Below are 20538 nucleotides of genomic sequence, written 5' to 3'. Positions count from 1 at the left end.
TGCACCTTTAGTCGCTATAGTCAAATGAAGCTTTCATCTTCTCAATAGCTCACAGTGGCAATTAAATTTAACACAAGAAACTTTGGAATATACACTTACAGAATATTTAAAGCATAGCAAGCCTCCAGTTTACTATAGATGTTAAATAAATGCTAGCCATTGTTAGGACCTTTTGTGTGTTATCAGAGGCCAGCATTTCCTAGGATCAATTATTGTCATCATACACCATCAGCCCCTAACCCTTCTTGCTCCTTTTTAAAAGCTATTGCCTGGCCCAACATGGGGTGCTGTGTTTGCCTGTTACCAACTTATCCAGCCACATTGAAAGTCTTTCAATAAGCCGCCCTTTAGGTATCCGCCCTGCTTAATTGACATTAGTTGTCTGTTTGTTTGTTTGCTTGTTTGTTTGTTTGTTTGTTTTTCCTAACACCCTGGAACCTCCATCTAACCTGAACTCACAGTTCTTTTCTGATATCACTAAGCATCCAGCAGCCAGAAAGGAAAAAAAAAAAAAAAAAACTCCAAAAACAAATCAAAGCATTTCCCTGCTCTCTAACGCAAGGAAACCTTTCCCCAGAAAAAGAGGGCAATGAATTCAAACATTGTCCTTTATCACATCGTTTTTTAGGGGTTCCAAGAGAGATTTTTCTTTTAAGTCAAATATTTTAATGGAGGATCATTCAGTTTAGAATATAAATTTTCAAAAGAGAACTTTTCTAGTCCTGAGGAATGTAGACTACTTTATCCACAACTATTGTTCCTGCTGAGAAAAAACACACACAAACACTGGTAAATCTCACGTTCCTCACCATTGTCTTACCTTCCCAAAAATCTCTGAGATAGATGCTGTCACCCTGCATTGCACAGATGGTGATATGGGTTTAAGCAAAGATGTCATTAGTCCACCCTACTGGAAAGTATCAAGGTAGATCAGACACCATTGTGAAATAAAACATGGCTCTCTGCAGTAGAGTTAACCCAAGAGATGGGGCTGTTTCTTTTCCTTACTCATCCCCCCTTCCTTACCACACTCCCTAAACATACATGATTACTGTACAGCGTGTGATAGACAGACAACCATGTTTCATCAGCTAATGCATCCATAGTCAGAAGCATTGACCCACTAGCATGGCAACAGCGTCTATGTGGAGTCCATGTGAAAGCCCTAAGAAAAGTTCAAGTCATGCTTCAATTAAATTCTATTCACCAAACTCCCAGAGACGTTTTTAAAATGACTTTGCTGGAGTTACAGTCATGAGAAAACAAGTTATTCAGAGGGACCTGAGGAGAAAGCAACAGGAAAGTGTCACAAACAATTACAGATCAGCAGCAGTGCTTCCTGTTTCCTTTAGAATCACAGTAGGTTCACAGTATGGGGAAGGAAAATCAACTCTCACGGAGAATGACCAGTGAGTGGATGAACACTATCGCAAGTTCCACAGTGTCTGGTCTCCCCTGCATCTATCATAGTGGCTTCCAAGTCCATTATTAGCAAAGCTCTTCTCGGTACCAATATCATATAGGAAAAATAGAGGAGGAGGCAGTATGAGTCACTGTGTAAGATGCTTCGATTTACACATATTTTATCCAGTTCTCTTCTTTGCTTTACCTGGTCATTTCATCAGAACATTGCCCCTTTAGTCTTTAACTGACAGTGGTGATCTCTGATGGACGAGACAGACTCATTGCTCATCAAGTCAAGGCTCCTCTTTTAGATAAGGAGTGATTGTCCTCCTGTATGTCTTGAGGCTACTGGGACATGACAATTTGGTTTGTTCAGTGAAATATGTGAAGATACAAAATGTGTCAGAGTACTGAATTGCACTTGCCCTACTCTCTGACCTCACTTCCTTCTCCTGCTCTGGTGGTCATGGGAGAATATGTTAATGTGGAATTGTCACAAGAACCTAGAAGCTGTAAAGCTGAGCTAATTAAGACATGGATGTCAGCTCCCTAGAAAATGATCTGAAACCCCATGCGGAGAATTATGGGGAGGAAACAAACTCATTTTATGTGTTACCACTGAGATTTCTTGGTTATTCATTTATTATAGCATAAGGCAGCCTGCCCTCTTGCTAAATAACATATCACTTAGATTTATGTTTGACCTGGGAAGAACAGCAAACTTCATTACAATGGTTTAAACATGAGCCCTTCTTTGGTTACAACCTTAAAAAGCTCAAGGAAGGTGATCTTGGGCTGGGTAGGAAGACTTAGTCATTAATTCCAAGATCTAGTCTCCTTCTATTTTCTTATCTTGCCACCTCTCATTGTAGCACTGTTTCTCAGGCATCGTGGGTGATTTCTACAGGTGTTGCACTTATGTAGGAAGAGAAAAAGGCAAAGCTCCCTGGTTTTGTAACAATGGAATGAACACACTAGATGGGTGACTTAGACAACAAAAACTTTGTTCTCCACGTTGCACAGGTGGAGAAATCCAAGGTGGTGTTGATGACAGATCTGGTGTCTGGTGAAGGCATTCCCACTTTGCAAATGTCTATCTGCTCATCTAGTCTCACATGGTCAAGTGCAATCAACCCTTTCAGATTTATTATCATAGGGGTATTAATCTGATTAATGAAGGCACAATCCTCATGAACTAATCACTTCCTAAAAGCATTATATTGGTGAATAGGATTTCTACATATGGATTTGGTAGAGTACATGAACATTAAGTTTTATAATGAGACCCTCCTTGAAGAATTTTGCCATTATCTCATTATGGAAACCTGAGGAGATATTTCAGCTTCCTGTTCTGTCTAGGAGAGAAGGGAAAAGGAGACCTGGGAGTAGCCAAAATGCAGTTTCTTTAAATAGATAGATAGATAGATAGATAGATAGATAGATAGATAGATAGATAGAATCAAACCTTTTCAAGAAGAACTTAAAAGTAGATTGCTCATAAGAAGCTAATAGCTCACAACAAACTTCAAATACACCATTAATAAAATAATTTATACAATAAAAATACTACATTATAGCAAAAATGTATGTATTTTTGCATGGCTCAAAATATGTCTAATGCTCTGAACTCAAGGGTAGTATCATAGATCAAAGACCTAACCAAAAAAGATTAACAAAAGAACTCTGTGCATCCACCAAGCCACTAACTTGACTTGTTACAGCCTGTAACTTGATCTTTGCAGAGCTTCCAGACATACACTAATTTCGATGTTAGTTTGATAGCCTGATATGGCCATTGAAGGGTTATTATGTATTCACTTACTCCACAAACAATTGCTGACTTACTCTGGAGAGGAATTTCCCTGTGTTTGATACCTAAGTTTCTGTGAAGTGATATGCAAAGTATCTTCTAGGAACTCATAGCAGGAAACAAAGTAACAGGGTGCTTACAAAGTCCAGTTGTATGAGAAGAAAAGACTCTTTATAGGCTGTATAGAAGACAGAGAAAGATTGAAGAACATTGTGTCTGAGCTGAGTGCTTAATTACTGAGCAGAAGTTTCCTCAGGAAGAATTGAAGAAGAGACCTTTCAAGCAGAGGAAACACCCAGTATCTTTTACAACATCACAAAACAGGAAGAGTTCTTGGCTCTTGCCTGGGTCTGGTGTTGCAGTTCAGCCCCAACCTGTCGAAGGGCCCCTTGAAGGGGAAAGTGGGGAACTGGGAAATGCTAGATAGGAAATACAGAAGTAGATGAAGAAAAATATAGAGACACAGGATAGGGAGGGTCCTGGGTCAATACTCAGCATCCTCAAGTTTATTTCTAATGAGATTTTTTATACACTAGCAAGGGGAAAGGCAAAAGACCTCCCCCTTTCAAGATCAAAGCACAACATACAACCAAGTATAGACCCTTCAAAACACTGGTAACCATGCCCCATGGCAAAGCAGCTTGTGATTAGACCTTGAAGTGTAAGACACCTGGTAACCAGGCCTTTGTACCCTATTATGCAGCTTTGGAGAGCAACATAAGCTCTGACTCTCTGACCTTGAGTCAAACCACAAGTTGGAATCTTTATGGGTTACCCCAGGCTCTCTGTAATTTGCGGTGCCCATCTTAGACATTTTAGAAACTATTTCAGTCGTATATTTCCCTTCACAATAAGTTACACAAAATGCCTAGGGAGAAATAAAACATACAGTCTTTGCTTGTAAGATACCTTCAAAAGTCTTTCCTCTCAAACCTGCAGTTATGATTTAGAAAGCCAATGTGCTTTTGCTCTTATATATGAACCCATCAAAGAAAGTAAAACAGAAGACTTATCTACAAAGGTAAGGAAGGGTTCTGTGAGAGTATGTGATATAACTGGAAGTGCTGATACTTGACATTTGTTACTTGACCCAGTTTTTAAGGATCCTAAAGGAATCGAGCTCTTAAATGAGACCACCCTGCTTGTTTCCTGGCACCAACTTCTAGAACGTCAGGGGAGGAGCATCTATGGAAAATAAGGCATCAAATTGTCCACTTACAGCAATTAAATCATAAATGATAGATGGATAATTTTTCTCACTAGAGATTTAATTCATCCACACAAAATGTAGAGGCCTTGACCCTTCAGCTGAGCCAAAATATGTAATGAGATGAACATCTCATCAGTGTCATGAGGACTTACCATGTTCTTTCAGCCTTGACAAGCTATTGTAACTAAAATAATGCACAGAGTACATGTATCATAAAAATTGATGGGCTAGTTGATTGAATTAGCTCATAAATAAGACAAGAGAGTATGGAGTTCATGATAAAAATAGCAACATGTTATTTATTTCACTTATTTGAATTATAATTTATTTAGTTATTCATAAACAAAGAAAATATAGGCTGTGCAACAATAGCAATGTAGCATTTGTTAAATGCCACACATACATTCTATATGGGCTTTGTATGTACTAACTCATTTAGTGTTCTCAAGAACCCCTCAGAAGTGTCTTTAATTTTAAGCTGAGATTAATTCACCCAAGCACATGTCCAGAAGGAGGGAACTTTGAATTCCCAATGGAAAAAATGAAGTCTCTGAGTAATAGATGCTTGGGCAAAAGCCAAACACTGCCCACAGAATGAGTAAGATTGTCAAGTGTGAGCCCACATCTTCTGCCTTCAACTGATGAGCACTCACTACAACCTGCAACCCTCTTCCAAGAACAAAAGGCTATATGATGAGTCACTGATGCATTCACATGGATTCTCATTCATACAATAAATACTCCATTCAACTGATTTTGCAAAGTGGGGGTATTATTGCTTTCTTTCCATAGACGAGGAACCTGTTTCAAAGATGTGTCTTATTGAAGGTACCTTATATAGCAGAGAGAGTTTCAGGAAAGAATTATTTCAATCATTGGAAGCTTCTTTTCGCCATGTAACACATTAAAGCTGCTCTACTCTGTTCAATACATGTGTGGGAGATGGTGTACCACACACAGTACCATTGGAAACATAAACATGCTCTCTCTCTTCTAAAATTGTATTCTAAAGAATTGTAAATTGGGGGAAATGTTTAGCTTTATATAGCTACAAGGCCTTAGAAAGTCTTTGAGACTAGGTTGGTATCTAACTTGAGGTCCAAGCCATAAAAGAAAGCCCATGCCCAACCCTGCCTGCATAGCCAGGATCCAGAAGCTGGATGGCTCAGAGACCTAGGATAGAAGAACCAAATACAACAGAAATAAGAAAGAAAGAAAGAAAGAAAGAAAGAAAGAAAGAAAGAAAGAAAGAAAGGAAGGAAGGAAGGAAGGAAGGAAGGAAGGAAGGAAGGTTAATGATTTGCTATCAATGATTGCTAATGATATTCTGCTATACTCATAGATCAGTGCCTAGCCCAATCACCATTAGAGAGGCTTCCTCCAGCAGCTAATGGGAGAAGATACATGGACCCACAGCTCCATTAAGTGGAGCTCAAGGAACCTCATAGAAGAGGAGGAAGGGATGTAGGAGACAGAGGGGTCTAGAACATCAGGAGAACATGGCCCACAGAATCATCTAAGTAGGGCTCATAGGGGCTCACAGAGACGGAAATGGAAGTCGTGGAGCCTGCATAGGTCTGTGCTAAGCCATCTGCATACATATAATCTGTAGCTTGGTGTTTTTGTGGTGCTCCTGACAGTAGGAGTGGATGTGTCTCTGATTATTTTGTCGGCTCTTGGGACCCTTTTCCTCGGACTGGGTTACCTCATCCAGTCTCAGTGGTATGAGGGTTTATGTTTAGCTTTACTGCAACTTGTTACTCTGTGTTTAGTTGATATCAATGGGAGGCCTGCTCTTTTCTGAAGGGAAACAGGGGAGGCATGGATCTGGGGGAGAGGGAAGGAAAGGACTAGAAGGAGGAGTGGGAGATGAGAGAGGAGAGGCTTCAGTCAGGCTGTAATATATGAGAGAAGAATAAAGAAAAAGCGCAAAAAGAAAAGAAAGTCTTTAAGGAGAAAACTACCTGTGTTCCTAAATATAGGCTGTCTGAGCAAGCGTACAGGTCACAGGGGATACCACACAGAGGATTCATAGTCATCCATCAGACTACAACCTGTGGACATGAGACACTCAAAGCAAAGCAACTGCTCAGATTTCCTCTGAACATCATATGAAGAACAGCCCTAACAGTAAGCCGGCATGAGACTTAGCATCTGCAGGAGATCTATCCCCAAATCTAAGAGCAGGAAAACACATGCTTGGGCCTCTGGGTCTTTGTCCCTCTGTTCTCTAAAAGTCGCTCTCCTTTACAAGTCTGTTAAAATTACTTTCTCTGAGTGGAAGCAAGTGCGGTGGGGCAAGAAAAAAGGAGAACTGAAATAACAGTCTATTAAGCAAGCCTCACCTCTCTTTTAATTTTAGGCTCTGTTTCTTCAACAGTTATTCATCAAAGGTCTAGCATATGGGAGGCATTTTCTAGCGCATATGAACACACACACACACACACACACACACACACACGTCTGGTTTGTAAGATCTACATTCTAGTGAACTTCATGTTCCTAGAGTTTTTGAGAAGCCAACTCAAATTGGTAAATACAAATCTTTAATTTTGAGCTATCATGAACAGATCTCTCCTACCTCCCCAGTCCTGCCTCTCAACACAGCAAGCATAATGGTATTTTGAGAGCTAGAAAACAGCCTGTGTTCTAGCAGCTTTGTAAACACTTCCAAAGATGTTCCTTGAATGTCAGAAATGTCTGACTTAGTTGGAGGAAAAGTTGGGGAGCAGAGGACTATTCAGTCATCACTATGCTGACACACACACACAAAATATGTATAAAATAATTTGAAGACATTAAATCAGATGTGAGACATTTCAAAGAGAGAAGAATGGCATCAGAGGTCCCAGAATGCCCCCCATTGAGGCAAAGTCAATCCTGAATTGTTTCATATAAAAGTAACATGATGAATTTAATGTCAGGAAACTTTGGGCTCACCATCTGTCAGTGCCCCCAACAGACCTTGTCTAGACAAGGAGACCTGGTCAACTGTCTGGACCCCATCAGATCCAGGTTCTTAATCTGAACAGATGCCTCATTATACATGGTAATTAAGCATAATTAAGGAAGGAACTAGCCAAATGACTCAGTCATTTGTAATAAACAGAAGGACTTTCACATGTAACACCTACAAACAGGACCTCAAGTTTGGGTACAGTCAGCTAATGACCACATTACCAATCACAAAAGACAGAGAGATAATAATCCTTAATTCTTATAAAAGTCAAAGGATGAAATCTACTACATTCCTTAAATATGTCTTCAACATAACAACAGCATGTTGATAGTATAACATTTGCTGAGAGATGACTGTCATTTAAATGGAGTAAATACACAGTATAATTTATCCAGGTAAGGTAAATACAATAAAATAAAATAAAATAAAAGTTGCCCCCCCAAAAAAATCTATAAAGTGAGAAATAAAAGAAATTCAACACTTACCAAGTGACTCCTTCTCAGGAACTGTCTATTTGATGCTCTGATAGAAAGAGAACGGAGACTGAGAGGGAAAGGAACCTGCAAAATTCACCCTTGACCACAGTGGGAAAGATAGTGGATCTAAGATATGAAATCAGATTTTAGTTCTCTGTGTTCTTATACTTGCACAGTGATGTCAGGGCTGCCCTTAAAAGGCAACAGCTATAATCCCGTGTTTGATGGATTTATGGCTCCCTTAAGGAGGTAGAGCACTCAGATATATAAGCTATGTGCTGTGGTGCCATTCATAGATTTTTGCATTTATTGTTTCCAAGATGCACCTACTTATGGTAATTTCTTAATGACCAAAAGGAGTTCTTGATACATATATTTTAGGAAGGAAATAGTTCCCTCCTTTGCTTAATATTGGCTATTGGACAGAGATTCAGGTTTATACTTGACTACAATATATTATACAGCCTGAAATACCAGCCTAGACAATCTGTTCCTAAACATGCACAGAAATCAGAACGTCTTACAGCCACAGTCTTCTCTGAGGAGAGCTACCAACTAAAAATTAAAGAGTAATAAATTGGATATCATTTTATGTGACTACAGACAAGTGATAACAGCTAAAGCTTTGGAAAATTCTGAAGAGAAAAATTTACTCTGAGAATGGCTCTCCCAACGTCTTTTACCAACATTTCTGCAGATTTAAAGGTTTTTTTCATAGGAAGGCTATACCGCCTAATAGTTCTTCTATTACCTCCTCCAAAGAGTGCTATCAACTGGGCACCAAATATTCAAATACCAATAGATACCCAACCAAGACTGAAGCAAAGACAAGTGACAGAGTTGATAGGGATATAAGTTTTCAAGAAAGGCAAATGCCAGAAATTTTTCATAGACAAAGCTGTGGGAATAGATGACAATATCCACCATGGGTTTCTGGTCTTATTTGGATGGGGCTTTTGCCTAAAATAGCCTATTTAGTTTCCAACAATAACCATATAAGTAGATAGGATTATTAATCCTCTTATAGACACACAACCTTTATCCTTGGAATAAGCAAAACTATGGCCTTAGTCAAAGCACTAGAAGGTCAAAGAGCATCTGTTCTCATCCCAAGGTCATGGTGTCAACCTGACTCATGAAAGAGGGAGAGGGAGGAAGGAGAAGAAGAAAGAGAAGGTTAAAAGTGATGTGGCAGTAGAAATTCTAGACTAGGAGGTCATGAGGCTATCAATTAGGAACCTTGGATTGTGACTCTACAGTGTCCTATGACATTTGGGATAATTTTAAAAGTCCACTCACCTTGATTTCAACATTTGTAAAACTGGATTACTGTTGCTTCCTCTTCCGCTTGATTACCTTTGTACCTCGGGAAAGGACAGGAACACTAACATGAGTCATGACCAGAGGCACTTACTTGGCTGTCAGAGAATGATAGATCTGTGTCATCTTTGCAAACATTTCAAATACTGCTGTCTTGAATGGGTTGGAAATTGTAATTGCCAGAGCTCTGGAGCTCTGGAGAGACAAGACTGGAAAGACAAGACCTGGATGTAGGCAGACTGTCCTTCTTCCTGCAGCATCTAGACCTGCTAAAGAATTTCTCTCCAAGTTTGTGAAACTCATTGTGAAATACGCTTCCCAGCTTACAAAGAAGCAGGTTTGGGGAGTTAAAAGCAGGCTCCTAAAAGCAAGGACAGCCATGTCGAAGAGAAGGTCATTCTAATTGGCATCCAACCAGCCAGTGTGAGGCTTAAATCTAAGTCTTCCCTGGAAATCCAAACAGCCCGTGAATTATTCTGGGTGTGAAATACAAATGGCCTCTTTTCCAAGAACATCAAATTAATCCAATTTGACCCCCTAGGCTTAAACTTGCTTCTTTTAGTTGAAAGAAAAATCTGTTGAGGGAGTTGGCCTAGGTGAGAAAGTTTATCTAAAGATGTGTAAATCTTCACTTTCTCAGGAAACCATCTTTTAAGTAACTTGACACACAGACACTCCACAATGTCTATAACAATTCCTTATTAGCCAGGGACTCTTCAACCCAAAGATAAAAATAAAAATAAAAATTTAGATCATCAGCCACAGGAAACGTTGAAACTTTCCATCCTATGTGTACAGCCACATCCTTTCTTCTTCCTTCGCTCTGGTGATTCAAAATTATCCCTTGGTGACTTGGTATTTTCCCTTCTAAACTTATTTGCTGGAAAGAATTGCAATATATGCTGTGGTTCAGGGTAATATATCAACTTTTGGGAAGAAGCACAAAATAGACATGGCAATTTCCACTCTCATTTTTGAAAGCCTGGGTAGATCTATGGAATGCTGATGTGACCCACTCTCGTATCCTATTAGACTTTTCTTTTCCATGGATTGCCACATTAAAAAAAATAGGCAAAAGCAATTTACAGAAAGGTGGTGTCAAGAATTTAAAAAGAAAATGTCATAAAAATAAATTGAATGACAGTTGGAAATTAGCTGCATTTTGTAATGGATCAATATGAATTATAAAAGCAAAATAAATCTGAGCATTTTGACAAGACGTTAAAAACATCAGGAGATGGGGAGCATAATTTGTCATCCTAAAATAATTGCATAACTTATTTCTAAAGGCTAAAATAAAATACATCTAGCAAATATTAGTGAAATTAGCCTGTCTTTCATGATGCAATATTTTTTAAAGAGGGTGAAATTAGCTTTTGAAATTCTGCTTATTATTTTCTATATTCAAAATCATTTTTTTCAAAACCATTTAAAAAAACTGTTAAGTACACTCTGTCCCAATGTCTAACTATTGTGAGGTTAGTAAAGCAAAAGTGTTCCATTTTATGACTTCAATTGATTGGTTGTGGTTGCCTGTTACGCTGGGCTGTTGAGGCAAAAAAAAAAAAAAAAAAAAAAAAATTGGAAACTCAGCCTCAACTCAGTATGTAATTCCTCTAGGGTTCATTAGTGATGTCTGTCTCAGATACTCAGAGTTGGAGGAAAGGATGGCATAAAATGAGCCAAACAATTCCCATCTTTACTCTTAAGAGCACTGTGAAGCCATGAATTTGGAAGAGAGCCAGGAGAGTATATGAGAGGTTTGGAAGGAAGGAAGTGAAGACAAAAGTGATATAATAATAATGAAAAAGAAAAAAATTATAGGTCTATTGAAGTTAAAGTCTCCTGAAGGAGGGAAAGGAAAGTGTATTTATAAAACCCTGTGATAGAGGATACCTCTCAACCAGAGTTTGAGTGGAGACACCTAGAGAACACTAGGTTCAGTGCCAGGGTGAAGGGTTGCCCTCCATTCAGGGATAAACTGGCTGACTTGATTCTAGCTACAGGTCACAAAACTTAGGTATGATTATATGGATAGGTGTAGAACATGTGAATGAGGCAAGAACACCTGAACTGTTTTTACCTGAACTATATTAATATAGTAGACAAAATAGATAGTATGGGTCAAATGAACTTCCTCTCATTGTTTGTCAAATTTATAAGTAACTTCTGTTAAGCTGAATTAGGACTTCAGAAATCTTTTCCTAGTCTCCAGATAGCCTCCACTGTCCCAGTTTCTCACCCTTTCTTAGTTTCTCTTGTAGTTCTCAGAATAGCTATAGAATATGCTGGAAGTGCACTATCCTGAGATAGAGAGATTCTGCATGAAACCTCCTAAGCTTTATTCCTGTCCTTACTAAAGAATATAGCATCTTAAGTTAGAGAAGAGCTTTTCAGGATAACCCAGACCTTGTTCCCTGACCCTCTTGGAAAAAAGATGTCCTTAAATGCTTTACCCCGCAATCACATTGTCCTTTGCTATATAACCCTAGAGCCTGAATTGTGAGCCCTTTCAGCCACAAAGGGGGACACAGACAATCAATACTCCAACCATCCCAGGCAACTTTCTTAAGCAGTGGAGAGGCAGCCCATAAAGACTTTAGGCTGCTTTTTGTTCTATCTACCTCTCTGTAGGTCATCTACTTCAGGCAACTTGTTACAGAGGAACAGAGGCGTGTATCCTGTCTCATCAGTTCCAGACAACTGGTAAACCTGCAGTCCAGGATGCAGTGGGTAGAAGTATTTGGACTCTGCTTCTGGTAGTTGTCATAGAGATGATCTCTGTTCTTTCACAGAGTAGGAAATGGCTCTTAGAACACCTGCTCCACATGCTGGTGCAAAAATAAAGGCAAATCTTTTTTCCAAACCGTTTACTGCATGTAGAAGATTTTTGGGTGTGTATGTTGGCTAGACTTTTTTAGATATTATAGCATAAAATATAAAGTAATAAATTCAAAGTATATTCCCTTCTCAAATACACTGATGGCTGCATCTTACAATGGGTTCTGAGTATTTTATTTGTTATTAATTTATTAATTCTTTTATCCTATAATTTTTAATTAATTCCTTATAAATTGCACATCATGCACCCCAATCCTGCTCATTTCCTGGTCCTTCCATATCCACCCTCCACTCTTGTAACCTCCCTGCAAAAGAAAGTAGAAAACAATAGGCTCACTGTGGAAGTTAGTGTATCCTTTTGTCCAAACAGCTTTACTTGCAACTGTTTATCACACTGAGGCTTTGGTTTGGTTTGAGGCTTCTGCCTTCAGCTATACCATCAATATTGAACCCTCACAGAGACTTCTCTCTGGTGTCCTGCTGTCATCCTGTGTCATGGAGATCCTGCTACTTTGGTTCTGCAGGACTGGCTCCTTCATGAACTGCTGTAGTTCATGGATGGGTAGATGTTGGGGTGAGGCAGCTAAAAGCCCTGGATCTGGGCCTAGGTAGTAGCCGAGTTGGTCAGTCTGCCAGATCTCCCATGCCCAGCTACTGGGGCCAGCTCTTCTGCCCTGCCAATTTGAGAGGTGGGACCAGTTCTCCCATGTCCTAGCCACCAGGGCCAGCTCACTTGCACCCATGTCATCGGGACCAGCTGTTCTGGGGTCTCTAATTAAATAGCCAGACTCCTTATTTTTCTCAACCTTAAAGAGGCTTTTTTAAGTTAATTCCGTATTAGACTTATTACATTCCAGTTTTTATTTCAGTGTAATTCAACTTTATGTTAGAATTTTATTTTTATGAAGTATTGTGGAATCCATAGTTTCTTGCAAAGTCTCTACTTTTAATTATCTATTATAAATAGGATGATGACTTCTCCTTAAAATTGGTATGCACAACATGAAATATTTTAGCCTATAGAAACAAAACTTCTCTAAAATTTTATGCTTAAAAGTTGCCTTCAGACAGAGGACTACTAATTAACTGCTTGTTTCTAGAAAAATCCTCCGTGATTCTGCTTTTGTGGTGTCATATATCCCTGAGGTTCAGCCAATAATATGCTTTGTCTACCATGGCATTTGATTTTCTGTGAATAGCATCATCATTTAGTTGGACTTTGCTTTGGTCCAGAAGCAATTTTATATCCATCTCCACAATTGCTCTTTGTGTCCTTGATATTCATAAGTGAAGATGTATGTGTTCATGTATATATTTATGCAGATGAGCCTTTTTCACATATCAACTTAATATCAAAGACAGTATCATTATCCACATATCCAAAGAGCTAACAAGACCCAAAGCTTAAAATCAGAGCTACACACAAGCTGTCCTAAAGCAGATCTTCCATCTCAAACCATCTGATGCCCACCTCCCAAATGGCATTCATTTCAGCACAGCCTCCTCTTCTCACACTGCCTTTGCATAGATCAGTCTGGCTCCTGCTCTTTTAAGGCTACAACTGAATCTGTTGTTAGCTTTATTTTACCATATACACAGGCCCTACAAGGTACTTTATTTAGTAAGAACTTTTTCTTATATAGCCCTTCACCACTACTCTAATTTCACTAGCCTCACAGTACCTTCTTAACTGTTATGAAGAAAAAGAGAAGACACAAAGACATTAATCCCAATCAAACCCAAAGTACAGAGCTACTCAGTAGTTTTGATTTTGAATCAAGCAACTCTCCACTCTAAAACCAATGATAAATAGCATGGGTTGCCCAATTGGGATATGGTCATTTATCATCTATTAGTAAACCTCCATTGTGAGTGTTATCATTGAAATGTTTCAATAATGAGAACAAACAATTCTTCCCAGTCTCTCTTTCTAATCTCTGCTGTGATTCTGAGCTTCAAGGGGCAGCTTACCAATTAGCAAAGCAAATTGTGGTCTGGAATAGGTGAGTGATCCATAAACTGGGCTGAATGCCCAGAAATAAAGCTTCTCTGACCCTTTATAACTACTGTTACCACCATTACCTCTTGCCTTCAATTATTTAGACTTCCCTGATGTACAGACTGGATTCCTGCTGACAATATTGTGGAGCTCACTCATTAATCATGTTCCTGTCATTGTTTTCTGGGGGGTCTGGGGGAGGGGATGCTCACTACCAAGAACAGAATGCCTTCCCCTCTCTGATAAATAGGAGAAAACTCTGTTATGAATATGTTAGCTTGTCATGGGCAATTCCTTCAACAGTTTTGAGAAGCAGTATGCAGTATTGGTGATGTGCCACTATACCTCATAGGCATAAAATGCTGAAGATGTAAATAAGTGCCAAATTAAAATGTGTGATTTAAAAATAACTATGGAAACAAATTCTCACTTTTGCTAATTATTCAGAGCATGAAGCACTGAATTATGTAGGCAATCAATGGAGATCATTTTATGTGAAGACTGACATTTGAGTATCATTTATATATATGAAAAAGACTAACAGACAAATAACCCCACTCACATGTGAGTGTGTATATAGGAAAAATATTTCCTAACATGTGTTTGCAAATGTTATGCTGAATTTCAGCTCTTACAGATTTCTCTAAGAATGACATTGAGCACAAATTTTAAAATAGTGATAATGTCATGAAGCATCCTCAAAGACTATTCAGTTTCCTCTCTTTGTTATATAAACATATTTTTGATGCTCAAAAAATATTATACAAGAGCCCAGAGATCCTTCTTGACCCAAGCTGTAATATGAGTTGGATCTATCTCCTAAGCCTTTGTGCCAGCCCACTCCTGTTCCTAGACTGCCTTGCTGTGCTCCCCTGGGCTGCAGAAGGAAGGGGGGCTTCAACTGGCCATGCTTTTAACATCTACTTTGCTCTCCTAATGCTTAATGAAAATGTGCTGTGCATGGGAAGAAACTTAGAGAAGTCTAGGTGGCTGTTGAGATGACTGAGCTGTTTGGAGACAATGGCTTCAGGACATCTAACTTCCAGAAGGAAGCAATGTTGCCATTCCTGGGTGTCACATTTGGCTCCCTTTCTCTTCTCTAACATGGATCAAATGTGCTGTGGAGTTTTGTTGTATCTAAAAATGATAGTGTTTGCCTTCATACAGATATCAGGTGGGGGCTGAACCTGAAGAAGAGAGCCATGACTCTGAACACTGAACACATCATTTGAAACGCCGTTGCAGATGTCCCACCAGTATCCCTAGGGAGATCTTGGAGAATCCTTCTGGAGCTCTAGGCATAGTGGATAGATAATCCTAAGAACATTCCAATTCATGTTGCATTTCAGCAATTGCTCTCTCTAGTCTCTGCAAAATAACTCAATAGAAACCATCAGCTCTTGTGATTTCTAACGCATTTATCTATGGATGAAAGGCATCAGTGTTTCAGTCATTTTAGTGTATGTAAAGTGAAAATGGCTGTAGGGATGGGATCCCTGGATGTGTTATCTTAAAAAAAAAAAGTTATGACAGAAGCATCAGACAAACATTTGGTACAAGCTATACTTGGTACTGGCTATGTCAAACAATGGTTTCCTGTTGTCTTCCTACTTTCAACCATCCTTCCTCTCATATTCTGTTAGTATTTTTTGTTTTTCTGTATCCTGTGCTCAATTTAAGAAATCCAAAAGCTAATTATTTCAATGAGGCTAGAGAAATGGCTTAGCAGTTAAGAGCACATGCTGTTCTTGCAGAGGATCCAGGTTCCAAGCCAGGCTCCCATATAGTGCAGCTCACAACCGAGAACACTGGACTTGTTGTCATCTTCTGGACTTTCGTGGGCATCTGTCTTCATATTACACATACTTACACACAAAAACACATATATGCAAAATTCCAAAGTAAATCTTCAAAACCTATTTTTTTAACTTCCTTTTTATATTGCCTAAATGAATAATTACCGAATGGATCCACAGGCCTGCGTCTCAGACATGGCTCTGCAAAAAGTAAGACTGCTGTAGGCTGCTGTGCTAGTCAGCACCCTCTAGAGAAATAGAACTGGCAGAATGAATATATAGTGAACATGATTTTTAAAATTGGCTTATAGTATCCAAATAGTTCAACAAAGGCCATGTGACATCAAAGTGGCCAATAAACCCAGTAGTTGCTCAGTTCAGGAGCTTGAATGCCTCTGAAATCTCCCTTCTGTCTCTGAAGGCCTAGTGGACTTCTCAAGAGCCCCTAGTCTTTAGTCTACATTAGAAACAAAAAGAAGCCAGTTCTAATGTCAGAGAAGGAATCAAAACAGGCAGCAGGAGTGAAGGCCAAAGTGAGCAAAACAGTGAAGATTTCTCTCTTCCATATCCTTTTATCTGGGCCACTGTCAGAAGGCTGCCAACACATATGGTGGGTCTTTCCACATCGATTAAGATAACCCAGACAACACTCCCAGAGACAAGCACAGGCCAATCCAATGCAGGGAGTCTTTCATTAAAGCTTCCTTCTCAAGTAGTCTACGTTGTGTAAAGCTGGCAATTAAAGCAAGGCATCACAGATGCACACTTCAGTCAGTTCTCTGAGACTACTTGTTCAACTATGAACTTGACGTAGTCAGCATTATTCCAAAACACAAAATTTGAAAGATTTTAGAAAACTGAAAAGTTCCTTACAAAGGCAACTCTTTTTGATATTATTAGATTTTAATTCATTTCCAACCTTCTTCCACATGACAAGACAAAGTCAATGGACATTGTTCATAATCTGCATATTCAAATGTTCTCCTTTAATGTAACCTCTCATAGGAAATTCTGGCAAAAGTAACTAGAAAATTGACAAATTTGACACCAGAACCAAAATGTTAATAAAATAAATCACCTCAGCATGTAACTCAATTCATATCTCTACTGATCCGCATGAAAAGAGAATCTGCTTGCAGAATGGAAGTGGAGATTAAGGAGAAAATGGACCGAAGTGTAAAATGTGTTTAGAAAGTTTATCTGCCATCACACCCTATCTAAACTTCAAGTAAAATTTATAGCCCTCTAGGTTTTACCAGCCCATCAATACACCAAGCCACATTGGCTATTCTTATCTCTGTGTGTCTTATCTGATTGACTATAGAGCAAGTGAGAAATTGTCTTCTACTTCCTGCTGTCCTATCTGCCTGGGCTCAAAGCATCTAGCCCTGGGCTGTCACCAACAGTGACTTCAGTCATTTGTCAAACACATCAGAATATATTTACTGTGTAGAGTTTCCCTGCAGAGTTTCTCTTGGAATCATCTTCAAAGAGTTTACAATCCTCTGACAAAAAGATACTTTTGGAATAGGAGCATATCAACATAAGCAAATGGCAGCTCATAACTCTGAGAGAACAGCAGGTGCAAGGTCAAACACCAGGAGATGCAGACTGTGAATCCTTGGGGTAGGGCAATATTTGAAAGGGGATAGGTGGGAACAATGAAGATAAAAACAAGTACACCTAGAAGATTATGCATGATGAATTTGGAAAAATGCCTGTTTTCCTTGTTGTCTTCTTATTCTCATAAGGAAGTTCAAATCAATACATAAATCCTCAGGGAGAGAGCAGGAACAAACACCTTCTATAATTAGTTCCTTATCCACTTCTCTACACGAACCCACCTATCTAAAGTTCTGTAACAACCTTCTTACTCTATTGCTTTGCTCATCCAGGAATGGCCTTCTCCATCCTTTGAGACCCTTCTCAGGAGCTTCTCCCAAAGGCACTTCGTTGATCCATGAAACAAGCCTCCAAGGCCCTTTGACTAATTTCTCTTGACCATTTGTAATTGGTGATCAATGTATCAATGAGTTCATTTGACAGTATCTCATCCATGAAGACAAAAATATGCTTTGCAGACATACCCAACACCAAACATAGAAAGTCTGCACACATATAAAACACCTTCTTTCTTCCTTTATGCTATAGTTTGGATCTTAAATGTTTCCAAGGATCACATGTTAAAGTCTTAGTCACCAATCAGAGGTGTTATGGAGAATAGAAGAAATTTTAGAAGCTAAAGCTCTTAAAGGGAAAGCAGGTCATTAGGGGAATGTCCTTGAAGAGGATACTAGAATGATCCTGGCCCAGTATTTCTCTCAGTCTTCCTGGAGACTCTATGAGGTGAACAACTTCCTCATCTACACACTCTTGTGCTGTGTGGGATGTCTTTCTGTATGCTGTGAGTATGTGTTGCTCTTATTGGTTGATAAATAAGGCTACATCAGCCTATGGCAGGGCAGGTTGGAGCCAGGTGGGAAAATCCAAGAGACATAGCAGAGAAGAAAGGAGAGTGGGGCAGATGCTGCTAGCTGCCACCAGGAGAAACAAGATGTAAAAGTATGGGTAAGCCACAAGCCACATGGCAAGTTATAGATTCATAGAAATGGTTTAATTTAAGATATAAGAGCTAGCAAGAGGCCTGCCATAGACCTTGCAACTGGTAATTAATATTTAGCCTCTAAGTGATTATTTTATAAGTGGCTGTGGGACCACAGACTGGACAGGACCAGAGAAATATGGGACTGTGGGGCCTCTTAACAGTCATAACAGTCTGAGAAGCACCTGGACCAACCAACCTTGTACTGAAAACTTCAAAACCATTATCCCTGAAACTGCCTTTCCCCTCTACAGTTTTATCTCAAGGACTTGTTAGAATCACACGAAGTTGAGTTGGATACTTTCCTTTCTGTCTAGGGTACCTGTGTCACAGGCTTGTTCCTAGGGAGAGATGGCTCAGTAAAGCCAATGCCCATAGTGTTACCGACAATGAAATGTTACCAACGATGAAGGTGTAGAAATCACCGACATGAGCATAAACTGATGAAGCTTGAATTGTATTCACCATCTGCTCATGAGTCTACATATAAAATAAATGCTTATTATTAATCAAGGGATTTCTGAATGAATTCACATAGAGAGCATTTTTGCTCTAGGGCCCATCATTTTTTAGGCACAGCCCTGAGAAGAATACATGGGTCAGTGCTAATCAGTGGAGTACATATTATTTTCTTTTTGTGGCCTAAGGGACTCTGCATCCTAATCTCCAAAGAGAAAGAAACCCATTAAAGAGACCTTATCTGCATTTAAGATTCAGATTTATTAGACATTTTCAATTTGATCTCGAGAGGCATCTATTTTAAAACAATGAATAATTAAAATTAATATTGAAAAGCATATTCTTCAATCATGTTGGAGGGTTGCCTCAATTTTCTACTCTAGCATTTCATTATGATTTACAGCATGCTGCTATTCCGAACAATAAGAATTGGAATCTAATGGTAACTTTAAGCTCTCATTACCTACTAGACTTCCAAACAAAAGTTAATTGGCAGGGGATTTTTTTTTCTGTGTTTGAGATTTCCAATTGTAGTGGGAAAAAGTGCCTACAAATACTGCCAATGAGTCAGAAACTGCACATTCTCTGGTAACACAATAGAGGAGCCAAGAACTTAGTGAACATTTCCATTTTCAAAATGAGTCCACAGTATGGTTCCTGGTTTTCCTTCTGACCTGTCCATTGGACCAGAAACATGCTCAAACTCATTCACAAATTTCACTTGATTTTTCTAGAAGAATTACATTATGCATATGATTCTGGTCCCATGTTCTGTTTTATGATTTTATGTTTATAGACAAGCCCAAACTAAGAATATTTTGAAGCCACCACCCTTAACCTTGATAAATGAGCTCTCTTTCCCTATATTATCAACCTTAAAATTGCATTGAATTGATAAAGAGACCTATATTATCAACCTTAAAATTGCATTGAATTGATAAATGGAGTACTTAAAAAAAAAAAAAAAACTTGTCTTTTGGAAATGGAAAGTTAATAACCATTAGTCATCTTTTGGCATCTGTGAAATGATGAAACACTGGATTATAGGCTATATATAATGGCTAATTACTCAGAAACATATCCCACAAGAGACCCTGCACTATATCTGGCAATGATACCTCTGAACCCTGGATGTGCTTTTGAAGCCAGATACGCTGGTTCTGGAATGCACATGTCTCTGGAGCTGCCCTCATAGCAATAGGCTCTTCTTGACATCTGCTGTTTTCGATTACTGCCTTCCAAGTCTACAACTTATATGTGTGATTGACAGTAGTTACAGTGAATGTTTTTGCCACAACTGAAAGAAAAACTAGAAAAACGAATTTTTAATAACTTCCATTGGAATATTCACAAACTCAAAGTGGGAACTCCCTGATGGCACCAGACTGTAAGAAAAATTAGCAAATGTGCACCTATTGGGTCCTTGGCAGGGATAGGGTGCTGAAACGCTGACTGAGTCGCAATACCAGCTGATGTTCTAGTTCAGAAAAGAGAAGGGGGTCAAGGAAATGTGTAAGGGATCTCTTGCCTTTGTTCTTGATTTATAAGCTAAGTGTCTTGGAGCAGATTACTCAGTCTCTCCAGTTCAAATCATCAATCTGCCTAGAGTCCCCGATTCCCTTCCTGCTTTTCAATAACTCACTTCACAAATCAGCCAGCCTC

The sequence above is a fragment of the Onychomys torridus genome, chromosome 10, assembly GCF_903995425.1.
Source record: "Onychomys torridus chromosome 10, mOncTor1.1, whole genome shotgun sequence".
Lineage (NCBI taxonomy): Eukaryota > Metazoa > Chordata > Mammalia > Rodentia > Cricetidae > Onychomys > Onychomys torridus.
The sequence above is the reverse complement of the archived record's forward strand: the minus strand, read 5'-3'. Positions refer to the sequence as shown.